Source organism: Artemia franciscana, chromosome 2 (genome assembly GCF_032884065.1).
Source record: "Artemia franciscana chromosome 2, ASM3288406v1, whole genome shotgun sequence".
NCBI classification, from domain to species: domain Eukaryota; kingdom Metazoa; phylum Arthropoda; class Branchiopoda; order Anostraca; family Artemiidae; genus Artemia; species Artemia franciscana.
In genome coordinates this window covers 15,183,677-15,204,091 of record NC_088864.1, presented here as the reverse complement: position 1 = coordinate 15,204,091, position 20,415 = coordinate 15,183,677, and the positions used below count along the sequence as shown (strand labels likewise).

General features: G+C 33.9%; 1 protein-coding gene across 3 annotated transcripts in view; it reads right to left on the bottom strand.

Annotated features, from left to right (window-relative positions):
• Positions 1–10,374, bottom strand: part of LOC136037743 (thyrotroph embryonic factor-like) — a 59,929-nt gene extending 49,555 nt beyond the window's left edge. The window contains exon 1 of one of the 3 annotated variants that reach the window (XM_065720542.1): positions 10,264–10,374. The gene's annotated coding sequence lies outside the window, so the exon portion shown is untranslated. Of the gene's footprint in view, positions 1–10,063 lie in introns of all 3 variants that reach the window. The other 2 variants (XM_065720550.1, XM_065720557.1) reach the window with 2 other exon arrangements.
• Positions 10,375–20,415: the final 10,041 nt, after the last annotated feature.

Sequence of the window (20,415 nt, the reverse complement as noted above, 5' to 3'; positions counted from 1 at the left end):
CCATTACAATATTGAATTACATGGAAGTTAAGAGCAAAGTTGAAATTTAAAGAGAAAATTTTGAATTCTATGAATAACTACCGCAAGCTCAGTTTTCATAAAACCCTATTATGAAAATATCGGAAAATATCATGAGTCTGTTTATTTGTCGAAATTTCCAGAATAAACCAAGAAGCGATATTTTTTGCCTCTTTTTTTTTTCAGAAACACACAATAAACCTTGCAAAAAGATTTTTATCTAACTTGAAAATGAAACTTTAAAAAGCCAGCATAAGTCTTACTCAAAATAGGGCATCAAATAAAGGTTTATTTTCCATCACTTCAATAGATCGTGGTAACAAACCGTAAGTAAGGAGCGATGCGGCTCAATAGTAACCGAAACTCTTAAAACCGAATATCACGAGGATTCCAAAAACCGGATTTCTGTTCGTTTTAAGCTTTAATGTTGCTCCTTACATAAACCCCGCTACAATACTAAGAGCTAGATGTGTAATATCGTCAAAATCCAAGGGGGGAGGCGCAAAGTAGAAGCCAATTTTCACAAGTCAAGCGAGAGTGATCAAATGAAAAATGAGCCACATAGTACCAAAAAGGGAAATGCATACTAAAGGAAACTGATTTTTTTCCTGTGATGCTTGAATTATGTAGGCCTATCTTAGTTGTGACAATATTTTTGAAGACACTAAATTTCAGAGGGAGGGGGGGGTGAATTCGGGTCTGGAGAAGGGTACTTCCCCCTCCCCCTGTTCTATAGCAAATTACGCCCCTGTTAAGAACCTCCAATACAATTAAGAATTTATTGCCACAAAATGACACCTTCTCAGCTAGTAAAACGGCATTAAATTAAGTTGAGAAAAAGGAAGCGATTCAGAAGTATCACTGAATACCAATAATCTCCTTAAAAAAGAGTTTTTAAACTACAAAAAAATTTTAATTTCTTTAACTCTGCTCAAGATCAAAACGAATGTTTTCAAAGTGGGCGGGGAATAAACATCACGGGATTTCTTTCCGAAAAGCACCATATTTTGCAAGATTTCGGCTTGATACAATTTTAGTCTTCTTAGAAATGCAGGGCAACTATACCAGGGTTTAACCCAAGAGTTGAGCAATGCGACAAAGAATAAACAATTCCAGAACTAAATCCCCTTGCTGCATTTAACCTACATCATGTTTCGAAATTGTTATTTCGAACCGCGAAATATATCTAGGGATAGGATCAATGAAAAGCTATCCAAGTAATTGTAGCTACGCACAAGATGAGTGTTGCAATAAAAAAAGGAAACAAAATACTTGGGTGACTTCTAAGAAGGCTTACTTTACAAGTACACGTATTTCTGCTTTTTTTTTTTTTTCAACGACAGACACGTTCGAAAGAAAGACCGCTTATGAACCAACACAAATCCGTTATAGATAAGATTTGATGAGAACGGTATGGTACATGGTGCGGGACACGAATGTCCACATACACTTTTAATTGTTTTCCTGATATTACAACACATCTGGCAGTGATTTTATAGTCAACTAGCTGTTGGGGTGGCGCTTCGCGCCACCCCAACACCTAGTTCGTGGGGGCGCTTCGCGCCCCCCCAAGCCCCCGCGCGCGCGTAAGTCGTTACGCGCCATATTAGTTAGGCACCATTGTAGTTGTGTCCCTGTGTCCCACCTGTGAATATATAGATATATATATATATATATATATATATATATATATATATATATATATATATATATATATATATATATATATATATGTTTTTAACTACGTAAAACTTGCGAATATACAACATTCTTCGCTGTTCCATTGTCTGTACATATAAATAGATTGTCAGATTGACCGACTCTTGAACATGCAACACATAATTGTCCATGGGAAAAACAATCCGTATTCAGATCTATACCTCATTATTCTAATGATTGTCCTTGAGCTTTGTTGACGGTGATTACTAATCAAACATTCCCTGTGTCCCCATCGTCATTTATATATCCCCCCTGTGCCCCCCGGCGTCCCCGTCGTAGTTGTGTCCCTGTGTCCCAGTCGTCATTTACAGTCGACAAACATGACGTCAGTCGACACACAAACATGACGTCAGTCGACACACACGTCCCAGTCGTCATTTGTGTCCCGGTGTCCCAGTCTGTAATTTCTCTTTGAGTGTCCCGGTCGTCATTTATATTCCCTGTGTCCCGGTCTGTATATACATTCGTTTTGAATTGGTATATGACGAAAAAATTTTTTGTTTTTTTTTTCCTTTTTTCTTTTTAGTTTTTTTTTGGGGGGGGGTTACCTTTTTTAGTTTTTTTTCTTTTTTCTTTTTAGTTTTTTTTTTGTAGTTTTTACCTTTTTTAGTTATTTTTATTTTTACTTTTTTAGTTTTCTTTTTCTCCTTTATTTTTCAGTTTTTTCCTTTTTTTAGTTTTTTTTTTCTTCTTCAGTTTTTAGTTTTTTTAGTTTTTTTATTAGTTTTTAGTTTTTTTTTCTTTTTAGTTTTCTTTTGTAGTTTTTACCTTTTTATTTAGTCAAGGTTCAAACCTGGAACCTCTCGGACCTAGAACCTGGAACATAACGCTTTACCAGCTCAGCTACTTCGGCTTGAATATAGTTTTTTTTAGTTTTTTTAGTTTTTTAGTATTTTTCTTTTTAGTTTTTTTGTAGTTTTTACCTTTTTTACTTTTTTTCTTCTTTTGAATTAATGCTAAAGCCAAGGTCCGAACCTGGAACCTCTCGGACCTAGAACCTGGAACATAACGCTTTACCAACTCAGCTACTTCGGCTTGAATACATTTACATTTTTTAGTTTTTTTATTTTTTTTTAGTTTTATTTTCTCCTTTATTTTTCAGTTTTTTTCCTTTTTTAGTTTTTTTTTCAGTTTTTAGTTTTTTAGTTTTTTTTATTAGTTTTTTAGTTTTTTTTATTAGTTTTTAGTTTTTTTTTCTTTTTAGTTTTTTTGTAGTTTTCACTTTTTTTAGTTTTTTGTCTTTTTAGTTTTTTACCTTTTTTTAGTTTTTTAGCTTTTTTAGTTTTTTTAGTATTTTATTTTTATTTTTTTTGTAGTTTTTACCTTTTTTAGTTTTTTTTTTCTTCTTTTGTATTAATGCTAAAGCAAAGGTTCGAACCTGGAGCCTCTCGGACCTAGAACCTGGAACATAACGCTTTACCAACTCAGCTACTTCAGCTTGAATACATTCGTTTTTGAATTGGTATATGATGAAATAATTCAGACGTCATATGCGGACAGACAGACAAACAACTTATTTTTATATATATAGATTTGGTCGGATTCGCATGTCTCACATGGTTTTGGTAAAGTTATCTGTTCTGGCTTTTTCTACAATTAGCCATGGCTTGATGCCCACAACTACTTGATTTTAATTCAATTGATTTTATTCTTGAATTAAAATAAAGTTGTTGTGGGCATCAAGCCATGGCTAATTGTAGGAAAAGCCAAGACAGAGAGTCCGATTGAGTGAGAGGCAAATCTGGTATAAGCTCTTATTAGGATTGTATCAATTGATTTTATTCTTGAATAAAAATAAAGTTGTTGTGGGCATCAAGCCATGGCTAATTGTAAAAAAAGCCAAGACAGAGAGTCCGATTGAGTGAGAGGCAAATCTGGCATAAGCTCTTATTAGGATTGTATCAAAATGATTCATCAAATCGAAAAAAAAATCTTGTTGTAAAAAAAACAAAACAAAAAATGTTTCGCTAATAATCATCATTTGCTGTCTCTTGAAAAAAAAAAACGTCAAATTCATCACTCTTTTGGACTAAACTCAACAATAACAACATCCTTGCTTCATTACAATCACAAAATATACAATCGCTGCATTTTAACAGTTGCTTCTAGTTTACCTACATCCTAGCTCCTCCCTCCTATGCCTGAATATATCCCTACAATATATACAGCATTATCTTTATATTATTTTTACTATTATTTTTTGTACATATCTCTTCTTAAAAGCTCGTCCATAATACCAAAAAATATGAATTTGAATTAGAATTAGCAAAAACACATTTCAAAAAAACTTGTGGAATTAGTTTGAAAATGTGAAAAATTTTCAACTAAAGATTTTGGGAGGGGGTCACACTTAGGGAACCTGGATGCAAGGCTACTTGTTTGCATGAGAAAGGAATCACACCTAGTTCAAAAACGGTAAACGAGCACTTGGTAATGCATGCTCTTATTTGACGAAAAATTAGCAGATGAATTGGAAATTAACCGATTATGAGGCTTTTTAGTTCCAGGTCACAGACCACAACAAGAAAATTCGTATTTTACCTCTTTTCAGACCATATTTGCTACATATAGACATCTTGCAGCATTAACTTCTGTCAATGACGCAGCTATTATTACATTTATATTTTAACAGTTATATTAAGCAAAACCATAGTCTATACAGTAATCTATTCAAACGGTTTAAATTTGAAAAGGGAATGGGCCCTCAACGAAAAAACGAAATAAAAGGTTTATTGTATGGCATATGAAGGAAAACAGAGGCGATCGCGGTAATTTTTAGAATTAGGAGGAAGCCAAAGTCATCTTCGTATACACTTGAGCAGCTAAGGGCGCTGCAACCTTCTTTTTTCTGGGGGGGAGATTCAGGGGACAAATTTTTGATTAGAAATAACGTTAAGGTAGCGATTTTTTTGAAAATGTAATATACTACTGGAAAAGGCACAAAACACAATGTTTCAGATGAAACAAATTTATGAATTATTTGATGAAACATGGCAATAAGCAGGTGTGCAAAAAGGTCCAAAGCTGCCAGTAGCAGGATTCCAAAAGCTGCCGACACTTTAGCAGCACAACTTGTGTTATAACAGCTTTACCTTGAGCAAAAAGTATTTTTATGTGCAAAACTTTCTGAAGAGTAACAGTTAGACAAACTTTCAAGAGTAACAACTTAGCATAGATTGCAGTTAGAAATATCAATAGTTTCCTGAATCACAATTAAAAATGTAATTTAATTCATTTGCAACATATTCATCTGTTATACTGTTAACCATATCTATGTTAGCCTAACCCTCCAAGTTTTTTAGTCACTTTTAAAGGGCACTAGAACTTTTAATTTCCATCAGAATTAGCCCTCTCGCGACATTCTAGGACCACTGGATCAATACAATCACCCCTGGGAAAAAAACAAACGAACAAATAAACATGCATTCATGATCTTTCTTCTGGCAAAAAAAAAATCCAAAATTCCACATTTTTGCAGATAGGAGCTTGAAACTGCTACAGTAGGGTTCTTTGACACATTGAATCTGACGATGTGATTTTCATTAAGATTCTAAGACTTTTAGGGGGTGTTTCCCCCTTTTTTTAAAATTAGGCAAGTTTTCCCAGACACTTAGCTTTTAACAGGAAAGACTAAATTTGGTGAAACGTATATATTTAAAATAAGCATAAAGACTGGGTTCATTTGATGAATAAATTGGTATTAAACTTTTGTTTTTTAGAGTTTTGGTTAATATTGAGTCAGTTAACTACTTATTTACAGTTTATTACCCAAAAATGTTTGATAATGTATACTCAACTTCATGCTTTATACTCATTGGTCGCTATACTACAACTCTAAAAAGCATCATTTATTTTCTGGGAGAACAATACTGATTGGCAGCCTGGCGGTCATATGCGCTATGAAGCTGTGATATCAGTTTCCCTGAATCTAATCCCCAAAATAAATGGAGGAATTGCTGCAACATTGTAGTGTGGCTGTTTTAGATTACTATTCTTCCACGTTTTTGCTTTCCCATTACCTGCTTTAACTGTATCAGCACCTTGATAGCTACCAGTCCTTTTAAGATTCTTTCAACTGTCAAATAAACAGTTTTGAGAGAATTTGGCTATTTGTCCGAGATTCGAACTAATATTTACTTTCAGTTGAAGAGAAGTGGAGTAAGTAAAATCTTGTCCACAAAGAAAAAGGATGACAACGACTTAAATGTGAATTTTCCCATAGCAACATAGAAACTCAATGAGCTTTTACTATGAAAAAGTTTTAAAAGTAGCAGCGTGAGAAGAGATCTATACATCTTGTGAGAAGAGATATTTCAGAAGAGATATGTCACCTGGCAAATAAAAAAGAATATAAAAAACAAAAACAGCTCTTTTTGTTTTGTAGTTGCTCTTTTTTAGAGTTTTGGTTCCTGTTGAGTCAAGTTAATTACAGTTTGTTACCAAAAACTGTTCGATCAGTTTTCAAACACAGATATCCGGTAGCAGAGTAAGAATTACAAACCAACCATTGTAAAAAAAAAAAGTCTGAAAATAATATAAAATATTACAAAAAATATCCTGCAAATAATAAATGAATTTTTACTTTTGACTATAATATTTACTTTTTGATGAATCATGTTTTTGGGTCACTTATGTTTTTCATTAACTATTCCCTGAATTTGAATATAATATATAGCTTAATTTTGTCTTATTAAGAGGGGCAGAGGGGAGGGGCTGCAATTTTTATGGTATGAAGATTTTATTTAGGAAAAACTTTAAATGACAAACTCTACCACAATTTTTTTTATTATATTGTTTTGATCTCAGGATTAGCTGTCATACAGGGTCAATAATTGCTCAAACATTAGAAGTTGTGGACGTAAGCCTGGGTATTTAAAACAATTTCCAATGCCATAATTTGAGGAAAATATCTATCCAATAAAATTACATTCACTTATTTAACAACTTCCCTAGGCCGTAAAATATCCTAGACTGCAGTTGAACATCTCAACCAAGCATGAATATCTGCCAAAAATATTGCAGGGGGAGGGGCACTAGAATAGCAATGTTGAAGGGGGATGGGGTGGAGAGGAATGCATTTGAAGATAAAAGGTTATTTGCAAAATGAAATTCTCAAGGAAAAAAGAGAAGTACTAAATTTGTAGATAACAATGCAGAAAAATTCAACAGTGAAGATTCCTGACAAAAAAAGATCAATTCCTTTAATTTGTACTTATGTATTATGCAGCCAACACTCAACATGTGAAGTTGGCTTAATTCTAATGAAAAATACCAAAATTTGATGACAATATAGTACTTTAGATAGAAATTTGGGCTATATATTTGCACATTAAGGAGGGGAGGGGGGGTAACATGACCTAACTAACCTACCCCCCTCCCTAATTAATTGCAAATATATAGCCCAAATTATATAACTCCAATGTATTCTGTCACTCACCACTTGTTTTCTACCAAGTACAAGCTAATAATCCCAAATTATATTGCAGCAAATAACAGAAAAAGGTATCATCTTAAAAGGTCTGTTTAATTTCTTAGTAAAATGACAGTTATATTTTGAAAGAGCATAAAAAAGGTCTCGAGTGGTATGTTCATCTAATTTATTGCTCAATAGTGAATATTTCTCCAAATTTATCATGATATCTTCCACCTCTCTGCACAGGTACCATGCTTTCCCTTTTACCTTTTAGAATAATTTTTTAATCTAACTCACTTATATTTTCGGACCTTTGAAAATTAAACAAAATAGCAAAAGAAAACAAAATTTTTCCAAAGTGAAAAAAATATGTCAAGTTAAGTGAAAGTTACTAGGGGCGGATTGTCACTAGTGGTAAACCACTAGAGGTGGCAACTCTGAATGACAAGGGATTTTTGGGGAACAGATTTTTTTTTCTGGAAGACAAAATTTTTGGAAAATCCCAAAAAATTTGGGGATAGTGGAAGTACTGGTATTTTCAGACAAAATCTGCCAACAAATGTTACTAGGCCATGAAAACTACCAAGTTGCATTGCTACTATGCTACTGCACTTTTTGCATGGCAGAGCAAAACTTGTGTTTTTACAGCTTTTCTTTGAGCAAAAATTATTGTTAATATGTAAAAATGATATTTTCAGACAAAATCTGTAGACAAATTTGAAAAGTGCCAAGTAGCATTGGTACTTTGCTACCCACTTTTGGTACAGCAGGCAATAAGGAGTAAGATAGCAATAACATAAATGAGATAACACTTAATTTAAGCTTAGCCTCTCCCAGTGAGGGCTAGATTTGGAATCTCTAAGCTAAACTCTGAGAAGCCTTAAAAAGAAGAAACATGAATGAACTATGGAGAATAGTGTTTACCCCTATTCTAGGCATATACAGCAGAAATTCTCTTAGAGCATGGGGGATGCTTTGAAAAAAATGTTCAAACTTTGTTGGAAATATAAAAAATTATCTACTAAAGATTTTGGGAAGAGGTTAGGCCCCATGGATATGGACCAACCAGTTTGCACAAGAAACAGGGAAAGGGTTCATACTTAGCTCAAAAAGGCTTTACCATACCTGATTATGCAGAACTGTATTTTAGGTGAAACTGATATTATTGTTTAATATGAAGAACAAGCAAATTTGAAATATAGATACTCTCTAGTTTCAGATAATGAAGAATGGAAGATAAAATGTATTTTGCCCTATTAAGACTACATTTGCAGTGTAAAACAATGCATCAAGTTGCATTAGATTTTACAATATAGTTTTGCAAGACTTGCATCAATTTTTGTCAATACTGCAGTTATGAAATGTATTGTTAACTGTTATGAATTTTAGGCATGTATGCTATGATCATGAACCAGACCAAGTGTAATATGTATAGATGTTCAAATCTGCACAGAGGCAAAGTATCTTCATTTTGGACCCTCCAAATACAGAAAATTAAAATCCTTGCATAACTTTGATTAAACAGTTTGTGGTAATAAACTGTAAGTAACAAGCAACACAGCTCAATAGTAACCCAAACTCTAAAAAACAGAATTTTGACATGAATAAATATATAAAAAGAATCAGCTCATTGTGCTAATTCCAAATATATAATTCATTAAGCTTAGTTTTATGCAAAAGGGCTAAGACCCTCAGAAAATTTACCTGATTTTTGAAAAAGGGGGAAAATACCCCCTAAAAGTCAAAAAATTGTAATGAATATCACACCATCCTACCCAGCATATCAAAAAACCCTTCTGTAGAGGTTTCAAGCTCATATCTGTTAATATGTAGAATTTTTATTTTTTTTTGTCAGAACAAAGATCCTGGATATGTTTATTTTTTTTCTAGGGGTTACTACATAAATCCAATGGTCCTAGAAAATCAAAAGAGGGCTCATTTGAACAGAAATTGGAAGTTCTATAGCCCTTTTAAGTGACCTAAAAGATTGAAGGGCAATTAGCCTTTGCAATGCCCCTTTTCCCCCAAAAACACCTGAAAAATATTTTGAGATAGCCATTTTGTTCAGTATAGTTGGGAAGCCCAATTACTATTTGGATGTAACTCAAACCACCACCCCCCCCCCCCTCCAGCCCCTGAGGATAGGTCTTTAAGTTATAAAGTTTTAAGTTTGGATTTAGGGGAAATAATTTCCACAGAAAAGGGGGATTTCCAGAGTGATCAGAAAAACAATTAGAACATAGTGCTTTTCAAATGAAAGTATGCTAAAGAGAACTTTTTAGGCTGAATCTTCTGCAAAAGAATTTTATGGAGGGTGGGGATTTTCAGCAAGGATGAAATTGTCTGGAAGGACTTTTTCAGGAGGGGGGTGTATTTTACATGGGAGGAACTTTCTGTGGAAGAGTTCCCCATTTCTTTCTTCTGATTCAAAAAATGTAACTTCTATTGCTTGATATTTATTCTTTAAATCACAAGTATTGAATATAATCTATTTTTTTCTTTTCAACTGCTTGTCAAAACAGAGACCACATTTTTAACTTATGCTGACAAATTATTGGTGAAAATTGGACCTAGAAGGTGGGGTTCTTGTTACTGCCCTTACATTGCATCATGTTGCAGTAAAATAGGGGTGGTTCTAAATGCCATTGGTATCAGAATGCCAAAGAAAAGTGATCTTTCCAAAAGAGGTCTTTTACCCTAGTCTAAAAACCATAGACAAAGTAATAAGCTATCTTTTGAAACCCCATTAAGGACTCAAAATGCAATTTGCCCCCAAAGCAACTAGGCCTGTTGAACTAACAGAGCACAAAGAAGACATCAAGTGATGCACTCCACTTTCTTCCAATCTAAATTATATGAATATGAATAAATTCATTCAGGAAGCTTGCAACCTATTGCAATGGTAAGACTTACACTATTTGGAAAGAGCAACAAATGGGAAATCAAATTGTGTAGCCTAGGCTAGTCTAGTTATTTTTCACCATCCCTGTATTACAACAGAGTAATACCCAAAAGAGCTTAATCTGAAGCTGCTAGCCTTGTAAGCCAGCTTACATCACTCAATAAAAAAAAAACTTATGTCAGCCTATTTAATGAACAGCCACACTTAATACCTTGAAATTACGTATCAATTATATAATAATTTACAGTTTATTTCTTCTAACATATGTCGAGCGTTCATCTATACAAAAATCAACAAATTTTAGGTAGCACTGAATGAAACAATGTTTCAATTGTTGACTTGAGAATGAGATTATAAGAATGACTTGGCTAGTCAGCTACCTTTGGTAATTTTGAGGAGATGGGAAAAGAAGAAGCCAAAGTTTTTTTTATAGTCAGTGTCGTTATGTTTACGTTTTGTTATGTTTGTCGACTCTAAAAGTGCAAATTCAGTCCGTCTGGGCTAGTCATAACCATTTTTTTTTTCGGATATAGAAAAATCTTATCAAGAGTGAAACAGTTCATACAACAATCGAACAACAACTATGATTTAATTTCGACCCAAAAAGTATTAAAAATTGGTCAAAGGGTTTGTAAAATAAGTTAAAACCAGAAAAAGAAACAACAAGTTCACAGTACATTTCCCGCTCGTAACTATGAATAGTTTTTACTTGACGCTTTAATAATGTTGCAGAGGAAATCCTTAAGTTTACAAAAAAAATGATTTTCAAGAAAACGGTAGAGTTTAATAACTTGTGCTGTTTGTTAATAACGTGTCGCTATCATAGCAATCCAGTACCCCACATAATGTGTCATAAGTATAAACAGAAGTAAAAAATTCAGAATTTCAATTTATATATATTCATATATGGAAGAAGAAATCCTTAATTCAACAGTACAAACATAGAAATAAACACACACTATAAAGAAACAAAAAGAAAAAAACATATAAACAAAAAAGAAAGACAGAAGGTGAAAAGAAGACTGTTTTTCTGCTTTGGTAATTAATATAGTAATTATTTGTGTCTCCGTCCTAGGTATCACCACTGAAATATATGCCTATTAAAAAACCAATGCAAAACAACTAAATAACTCCAGAACTAACTTATCCTACCTTGGTTTTTGCCCTCTTGTATTTATGTTAACCTGCATGATCATAACTATCCACCATGTCTATTAAAACTGAACATGTGTTACCATTTTACGCTATTATCAAATCCTCTCAATCAATGCAAATGTAGCCTAAATAAAATTCAAAGAAAAGAATGCAAATTGAGACCTTCTGAGAAAGTAACATATACAAAATCCACCGGAAATCCACTATCATAGGTCAGGGACTCGCAATTCTTAGTAACAAGGAAAGCAAATCATCCAAAAATTTCGCCAAGTACTTTAAGATAATTCTTTCGGTATTTACTTAAAATTTCATTATAATAAAACTAATTTTTTTAAATTTCCAAGCTGATTTGTCTGTAGAAAAACCTCTTAAAATCAATTTTTTGCTTAAAATTTTACATCTATTTTTAAAATCAATATAACTAGTACAAATCTCCTTGCATATTTAAGTAATTATGAGCAAAATGCTGAATATGTGATATTCAGTATGTGATACTCAGTAATAATTGTGTATGTATGTATTTTTCTCGAAAACGGCTCCATATATTTTTTCGGGAAAATTGGCAGACTGGTATATTCTGACACAAAAAAAATTAGATAAGTCAGAACTTTGAGAAAATTTGTTAAGAACCTGGATTTCGGTTATTCCAAATTGAAGATTTTCATGTATGGAGAAGTTTATATTAAATTGCCTAAAGAACAAAAACTGGTAATTGCCTAAATATTTGCATATATTTTGACCAGGGATAACAACAATTCAAAAACCTTAAAAGAAAACAAGAAGTTTGAAGCTTAGTAGAAATCGTTGTTAGAAATTGGACTTCGCTAATAATCAAATATCTTTGAATAGAACCTATATGAAAAAACATTAAATTGCTTAAAGAAGAAAAAACTGGTAATTGCAAAAATATTTGTATGTTTTTAACTAGGAATACAGCAATTCAAAAACCATAAAAAAAGAAAAGCAAAAGTTTGAGGCTTAGTAGAAATCCTGTTAGAAAAATATCATTACCGAATTTCTTTTCTTATAAGTAGAAGCAATGCCTTTTTAAGACATAAAAACGAGTTGAAAAATTTTTCAAGTTCAGTTCAGAGTAGCTTAAGTTATTATGTAAACTGAAAAATATTTACTGTACCTGTGCAATAATTATAATATTTTAATTCAAATTAAAAAAAAATGCCTGAAAATTTAAAGATTAGTTTGTTTTTTTTGTTAGATAAAATCCACTCGCTGCGTGATTAAGCTTATAGGTTTGAATGCAACCAGTTTTATAATTTCAGTAGGAAAGCCCAAAAAACAAAAATTTACAATTATCATAAATGATGATTCGATATATGACAAGGAACTACCAGTGGCGGATCCAGGGGGAGGGGTCGCGGTTGGTGCACGCCCCCCTGACGAAGTGGTGGATTTGTGTTTGGGTCCGCTTGCTCTGGTTTGGGAAGAAAGTTATTTTTTTTGTAATTGGTTTTTAATAGTTTAGATTGTAACAAGTTTTTAATTATTAAGACTATTTCTTCTCACAAACAAGTTTGAAACAAGCATCTAGTTACTTATTGCTATCTTTGTTAGATTTTACTAACGACGCGTACTGCCAAAATGTATTTAATTAAATTTAGGTTTATCAAATGAATCTGTCCGTTTTACCACAAAAGCCAACTGGGAGGCAAAAATCTTCATTTCATAATAACAAGGAGGGAAAATTTAAAATCCTAACTTCTTTAGGCTGTCGAAATGATATTTTGGGATTGTGCTGTCACAACGGAGCTGAAAAGCAAAATATTTAAATTCTTTTTACTGTCAATAATTTGTTTTCGAGTCTTATTATGGCACTGAGACAAAGAAATTGACATCATTATTTTTTTTGGCTGTCTGTTTTTTTGGGGGGGTTTGCTTGTTTTGCGAAGCAAGGTGTTTTTTAAAAAAAAACTGTATTTCTTAAGGGATTTGCATAATAGAAAGTCAATGTATGAGAAGTGCAAAAGTTATTTATTTAAGTTTTGGATTTTGGTGCGCAAATGCGGGCCACTTTACTGCCTATTTTCATCTAATTAAAGCTCTGTATTATTCGGCAAATCGTATCTGCTCATCCTAAACTTTAAAATAAAGGCCATATTCTTTAAACTTTACGAAAGGTTCGCATAAGTATATACTTAAAACTAAGTATATGAGGCAAAATACTCCTTCAAAGGTTGGATCAATCATTTAAGAAGAATAGATTTTCAATAAATTCTTTATAATTGAAGGCAAATAATTACGCGTTATTTTTTTATCTAGCTGGTATAGATGGGTCTCTGAATTTTCAGTTTGAATCAGTGGAATGGCATTGATTTTTATAAACCATTTAAAAATAAAAATAAATGATAAAAATGGGAAATTTACACAACTTGAGGTAACCATGGAAACAGAATGCAACTGCAATATTACTTCAGAATTTCTCACCTTCTCAATACCAACCAGTCACAAAATATAGTCATGTTTTTATATAGGGGTTGCATATCTATATGTATAAAAATAAGTTGTCTGTGTGTGTGTGACGTCATTTTTGTGTGTCGACTGACGTCATGTTTGTCGACTGACGAAATTACAGACCGGGACATCGAGACACAAATGACGACCGGGACACCGGGACATAGGGATTATAAATGACGACCGGGACACTCAAAGAGAAAGCGACCGGGACACAAGGTATGTTCGATTAGCAATCACCATCAACAAAGCACCGGGACACAAATGACGACGACCGGGACACAGGGAATATAAATGACGACCAGGACATAAGTAAAAAAAAACTAAAAAAACTAAAAAAAAGATAAAAAATACAAAAAAACTAAAAAGAAAAAAAAACTAAAAACTAATAAAAAAACTAAACAAGCTAAAAAACTAAAAAAACTAAAAAAGAAAAAAAAGAAAAAAAGGAAAAAAACTGAAAAATAAAGGAGACAAACAAAACTAAAAAAAAAATGAAAATAAAAAAAACTAAAAAGGTAAAAACTACAAAAAAAACTAAAAAGAAAAAAGAAAAAAAACTAAAAAAACTAAAAAAAAAGTAAAAACCAAACACCGGGACACAAATGACGACCGGGACACAGGGAATATAAATGACGACCGGGACACAGGGACACAACTACAACGGGGAAACCAGGGGGCACAGGAGGATATATAAATGACGACGGGGACACAGGGAATGTTCGATTAGCAATCACCATCAACAAAGCTCAAGGGCAATCATTAGAATCATGAGGTATAACTAAAAAAATTAAAAAAAGGTAAAAACCTAAAAACTAAAAAAAAAGACCAATTCAAAAACGAATGTATATACAGACCAGGACACCGGGACACAAATGACGACCGGGACACCGGGACACAAGGAATACAAATGACGACCGGGACACTCAAAGAGAAATTACAGACTGGGACACCGGGACACAAATGACGACCGGGACACAGGGAATATAAATGACGACCGGGACACAGGGACACAACTACAACGGGGACGCCGGGGGGCACAGGGGGATACATAAATGACGACGGCGACACAGGGAATGGTCGATTAGCAATCACCATCAACAAAGCTCAAGGGAAATCATTAGAATCACAGGGACACAACTACAATGGCGCGTAACTAATATTGCGCGTAACAACTTACGCGCGCGGGGGGGCTTGGGGTGGGGGGACGAAGCGCCCCCACCAACTAGGTGTTATCTATATATATATATCTATATATATATATATCTAGCTAGTATATCTATATATATAAAAATAAGTTGTCTGTGTGTCGACTGACGTCATGTTTCTCGACTGACGAAATTACAGACCAGGACATCGGGACACAAATGACGACCGGGACACCGGGACATCTACATATATAAAAATAAGTTGTCTGTGTGTCTGTCGAGTGACGTCATGTTTGTGTGTCGACTGACGTCATGTTTGTCAACTGACAAAATTACAGACCGGGACATCGGGACACAAATAACGACCGGGACATCGGGACACAAATGACGACCGGGACACCGGGACATAGGGAACATAAATGACGACCGGGACACTCAAAGAGAAAGCGACTGGGACACAAGGAATGTTCGATTATCAATCACCATCAACAAAGCACTGGCACACAAATGACGACCGGGACACAGGGAATATAAATGACGACCAGGACACTCAAAGAGAAATTACAGACCGGGACACCGGAACACAAATGATAAATGACGACCGCGATACTCAAAGAGAAATTACAGAATGGGACACCGGGACACAAATGACGACCGGGACACAGGGAAACAACAACAACAGGGACACCGGGGGGCACAGGGGGATATATAAATGACGACGGGGACAAAGGGAATGTTCGATTAGCAATCATTATCAACAAAGCTCAAGGGCAATCATTAGAATAATGAGGTATAGATATGAATACAGATTGTTTTTCCCATGGACAATTATATGTTGCATGTTCAAGAGTCGGTAAACCTGACAATCTATTTATATGCACAGACAATGGGACAGCCAAGAATGTTGTATATTCGCAAGTTTTACGTAGTTAAAAATATATATACATCTATCTATATTCACAGGTGGGACACAGGGACACAACTACAATGGCGCGTAACTAATATGGCGCGTAACGACTTACGCGCGCGGGGGGCTTGGGGGGCACTAAGCGCCCCCACCAACTAGGTGTTGGGGTGGCGTGAAGCGCCACCCCAACAGCTAGTTTTGTATAAAATTGTCTAAACTGCTACATACACCAGTGATGATTTTTATATTCGTTTTGATACATACCTTCCAATTATATTTGTTTGTAAATCAATGTTGTTTATAAATCAAAATTTTTACAGGAAAATTCTCTTCCTTAATGCTAAATCTGAGTCAAATTTAAAATTTGCATTTTTGTGCTCAACAGACATGTCGACATTTAAACGTTTGAATAGAATATCTGGAAGTATCAAGATTGAAAAAAAAATAATTAGAAACATCCACAGCTTGAAACCCTGAGAATTAATAACAGTTAAAAATAGGGACGAAACCTTTTAATTGACAGTGAAACAAATTAAAAATTTTTAACTGGATATTTCGAACACATATACAGGGTCCATCATCAGCAGTAAAACTCTTCAGTTTTGAGTTTTGACTCACTGCAATACCAAGTATCTTTGCGCAAACGCTATGCATGCTCCTCCTTGGCCCCAAACTATTGAATACTCCACTCTTTACAATATCTCAAGGAGTTCCAGCGACCTTTGAATTCTTTCTTATGACCTCCACCCACTTCGTTCTGGGACGTTCTGTTTTCTTTTTGGCCCCAGGTGGATGGTCAAAAAGGACGGTCATTGTCTATCAATAATCTTTCATCCATAAAAAGTGGCCTAGCATTGTTAGCCTTTCTTTCATCATAGCCCTAGAAAGTAGGTTTTAACCACTATTTTGATAAAGCTCACTGTTTGATAAACAGTCAATTAAACGAGTATCTAAAACTATATTAAGGCAATTTGTTAGAGAAATCTAACAAATATCAGCCTTTCAAAGTTTCCATGCTTCAGACCACTACTTCCCACTATTGTCATATCCACGGCTTCAATTTTTCTAGTTCACAGACTTGTCTTCCTATTTTTCCAACTACACACCATTGTAATTCGAATTTCTAAACACTCACTGCATCTACCGTCTTTAATGATAATGCTACCCAGGGAAGCTAAGCATTAACTTCCGCACTGATCAATTTTTCCGTTACATAGCATCACTACTTCGCCCTCATTCAACCATCGTCTTAGCGACAGAGTCTCCTGAGTATTCATTTTCAAACCTGTCCTAACACCCTGAACTCTCAAAACCTCCGAGAAGTAATTATTTTTGCAATTTTTATTGTCATTTTTTTAAATCAAGGGCTATCCATTCGACTGTTTAATCTAAATCTAGGAGTTTTAACTTCCCAGTTGACACTATGTTCTCTCCTATAGCCTATTTCATGCTCTTTAGGACAAGGTCCATCAAAACAATCTGTATTCACAGGAATAGGAAACCACCCTCATCAGCTCCTGATTCCAAGCCCAATCAACTATTAACAACACTTCCTACCTTAACTGCAGCAGCACTGTTCTCGTACTCGGCACTAATCGCTTCAATGTACTAACTGGTATACTCACACCAGGATAGAACATTCACTGAGGCTTTTCTAATATTGAAAATTGCGATAATGCACCGTTCCTCCTCCCTAAAAGCACGCTGTTCTTTTCAAAAAACTTTATCTCGAGCATCTCTTAGTTTAGTAAACATTATCTTGCTAAGTAATTTGATTCTGACAGAAACCGAGATAATACTTGCGTGATTACCACATTCCTTCTTATCCCCTTCCTTATAAAGGGGTTTAAGTTGAAGTACAAGTTTTCCTAAAATCACTTTTTCAAAGCTCATATTCATAATCTTGGGTAATTTATCACTTAACTTCGATAATTCCGAACTTTAAAAACTCACTTACCACATTATCACATCAAATGCCTTATTGTTTTTCAATCATTTTAATATTGTCTATAACCTCTCCTTACAAAATACATTTTCCTTCACTTTTAACAGTCGAATTTTTTTTTCTTCTCCGTATCTTTTTCTACATGGCATAAGACATTCTGAAAATATTCTGTCCATCTAGATTTATCACTAGTTCAGACACTGCTCTTCTCTTTAATTGGGACAAGTCCAGAATGACTAGTCCCTCTTAGTTTCTTAACAAGCCAAAGCAGTAAAATATCTTATTATGGCTGTGCCTTCCAGATCCTCGGCAATTTTGTCGTTATCCTCCATCTCCTTACAACTGCTGTTACAAACAAACCTGTAGAAACCTGTCAATTTCTTGAAACTCCTTTCTGTCGTAGCTGACCAGAGTTAAAGTATTGGGGGAGTCCCGACCGGGACACAGGGACACAATTACAAGGGGGATGCCGGGGGCACAGGGGGATATATAAATGACGACGGGGACACAGGGAATGTTCGGTTAGCAATCACCATCAACAAAGCTCAAGCGCAATGATTAGAATAATCAGGCATAGATCTGAATACGGATTGATTTTCCCATGGACAATTTCATGCTGCATGTTCAAAAGTCGGTAAATCTGACAATATGTTTATATGCACAGACAATGGGACATCGAAGAATGTTGTATATTCGCAAGTTTTGCGTAGTTAAAACATATATATATATATATATATATATATATATATATATATATATATATATATATATATATATATATATATATATATATATATATATATATATATATATATATATATATATATATATATATATATCTTTCTATATTCACAGGTGGGACACAGGGACACAACTACAATCGCGCCACCCCAACAGCTAGTAGGGAATATAAATGACGACAGGGACACTCAAAGAGAAATTACAGACTGGGACACCGGGACACAAATAACGACCGAGACACAGGGAATATAAATGACGACCGAGACACAGGGACAAAACTACAACGGGGACGCCGAGCGGCACAGGGGGGATACATAAATGACGATCGGGACACAGGGAATGTTCGATCAGCAATCACCATCAACAAAGCACCGGGACACAAATGACGACTGGGACACAGGGAATCATGCAGAGACAATGGGACAGCCAAGAATGTTGTATATTCACAAGTTTTACGTAGTTAAAAACATATATATATATATATATATATATATATATATATATATATATATATATATATATATATATATATATACATATATATATATATATATATATATATATATATATATATATATACATATATATATATATATATTTATATATATATATATATATATATATATATATATATATATATATATATATATATATATATATATATATTCACAGGTGAGACACGGGGACACAACTACAATGGCGCGTAACGACTTACGCGCGTGGGGGGGGGGGGTCTTGGGGGAGGGGGGGGGGGGGGGCGCGAAGCGCCACCTCAACAGCTAGTATATATATATATATAGCTAGTATATATATATATATATATATATATATATATATATATATATATATATATATATATATATATATTATATATATATATATATATATATATATATATATATATATATATCATCTATTTTCATTAATCTTATCATTTTATTTAACGTTTTGTTAGATACCGAGTTGGTAAAATCGCCGCATTTACTGACTGAAACCAACGTTTCGTGATGTCAATATATAAGTGGTTGTCGTGTCAGTATTTTCATTTTCTTTCGTCTAACTTATTATTCTACCTTATCCAAGTTAATTCAATAAAGCTGATCCGGTAAAATTACACTGCGATTTTACCCGATTTCACCAAAAATCGGTCATACCTCCCCCCCCCATACGAGACACTGAAAACAATTCATTACCCTGGTTCAAAAGCTGAAAACCTAAAATAATATGAACGGTATTAGTTAAAGATTGTCACATATGCATAAATGCAAGATTACATTAACTGGATTAATTTCTAAGAATACAAAAATTAAGATGCAAGATTCAAAAGCTAAGAGGGTCAAAACCCTAAAACAATAATATTGAAATCGACTTTACCAAGCCATCTGGAAGAGGAGAAAAGCAAACTAGAATATGAATAACAAAAAGACATGAAATTAGAAAAAATGAAGACTAAAACTTGCAAAACAATACTATCAGTAAACCACGAACCCTTAAAGCACCGAGGACAAGAAACAAAACTTTTTATGCCCCTTGAACCCACTTGAAGTTCCCATTAAAAAAATTTGACCACAGATACCTCTATTGAAAATATAATTCTCCTCTTTCAATAAAAATTATTAGAAACTGCAAAGACGTCTATGCCCTTTGTTGGAAGGGTTGATAAGAAGGTGAAAAGCAGCATTTGGTGCAATAGAGAGTGTGAAGAGTCTAAAATGATTATAAGAAAAAAAAATTATACTCAGTTTTGAATTTGAACTAATGATACTTGGCAATCATAAGAACATTGATAAATTTGATTTAGCAAGTACAAAAATCTTAATACAAGTATAAATGACTATTTTACATTGAGTAATGATGAAAAAAGGCTTCTACTTGATAAAGTCATTAGTAGTTTCATAATATATTTTCTGTTGTTCAAATCATGGCAGATACCATAGCTCTTTGCAATACATTGCTTTGGATACACAATTGCAAGAAAAAAAAATTATGCACAGAAAC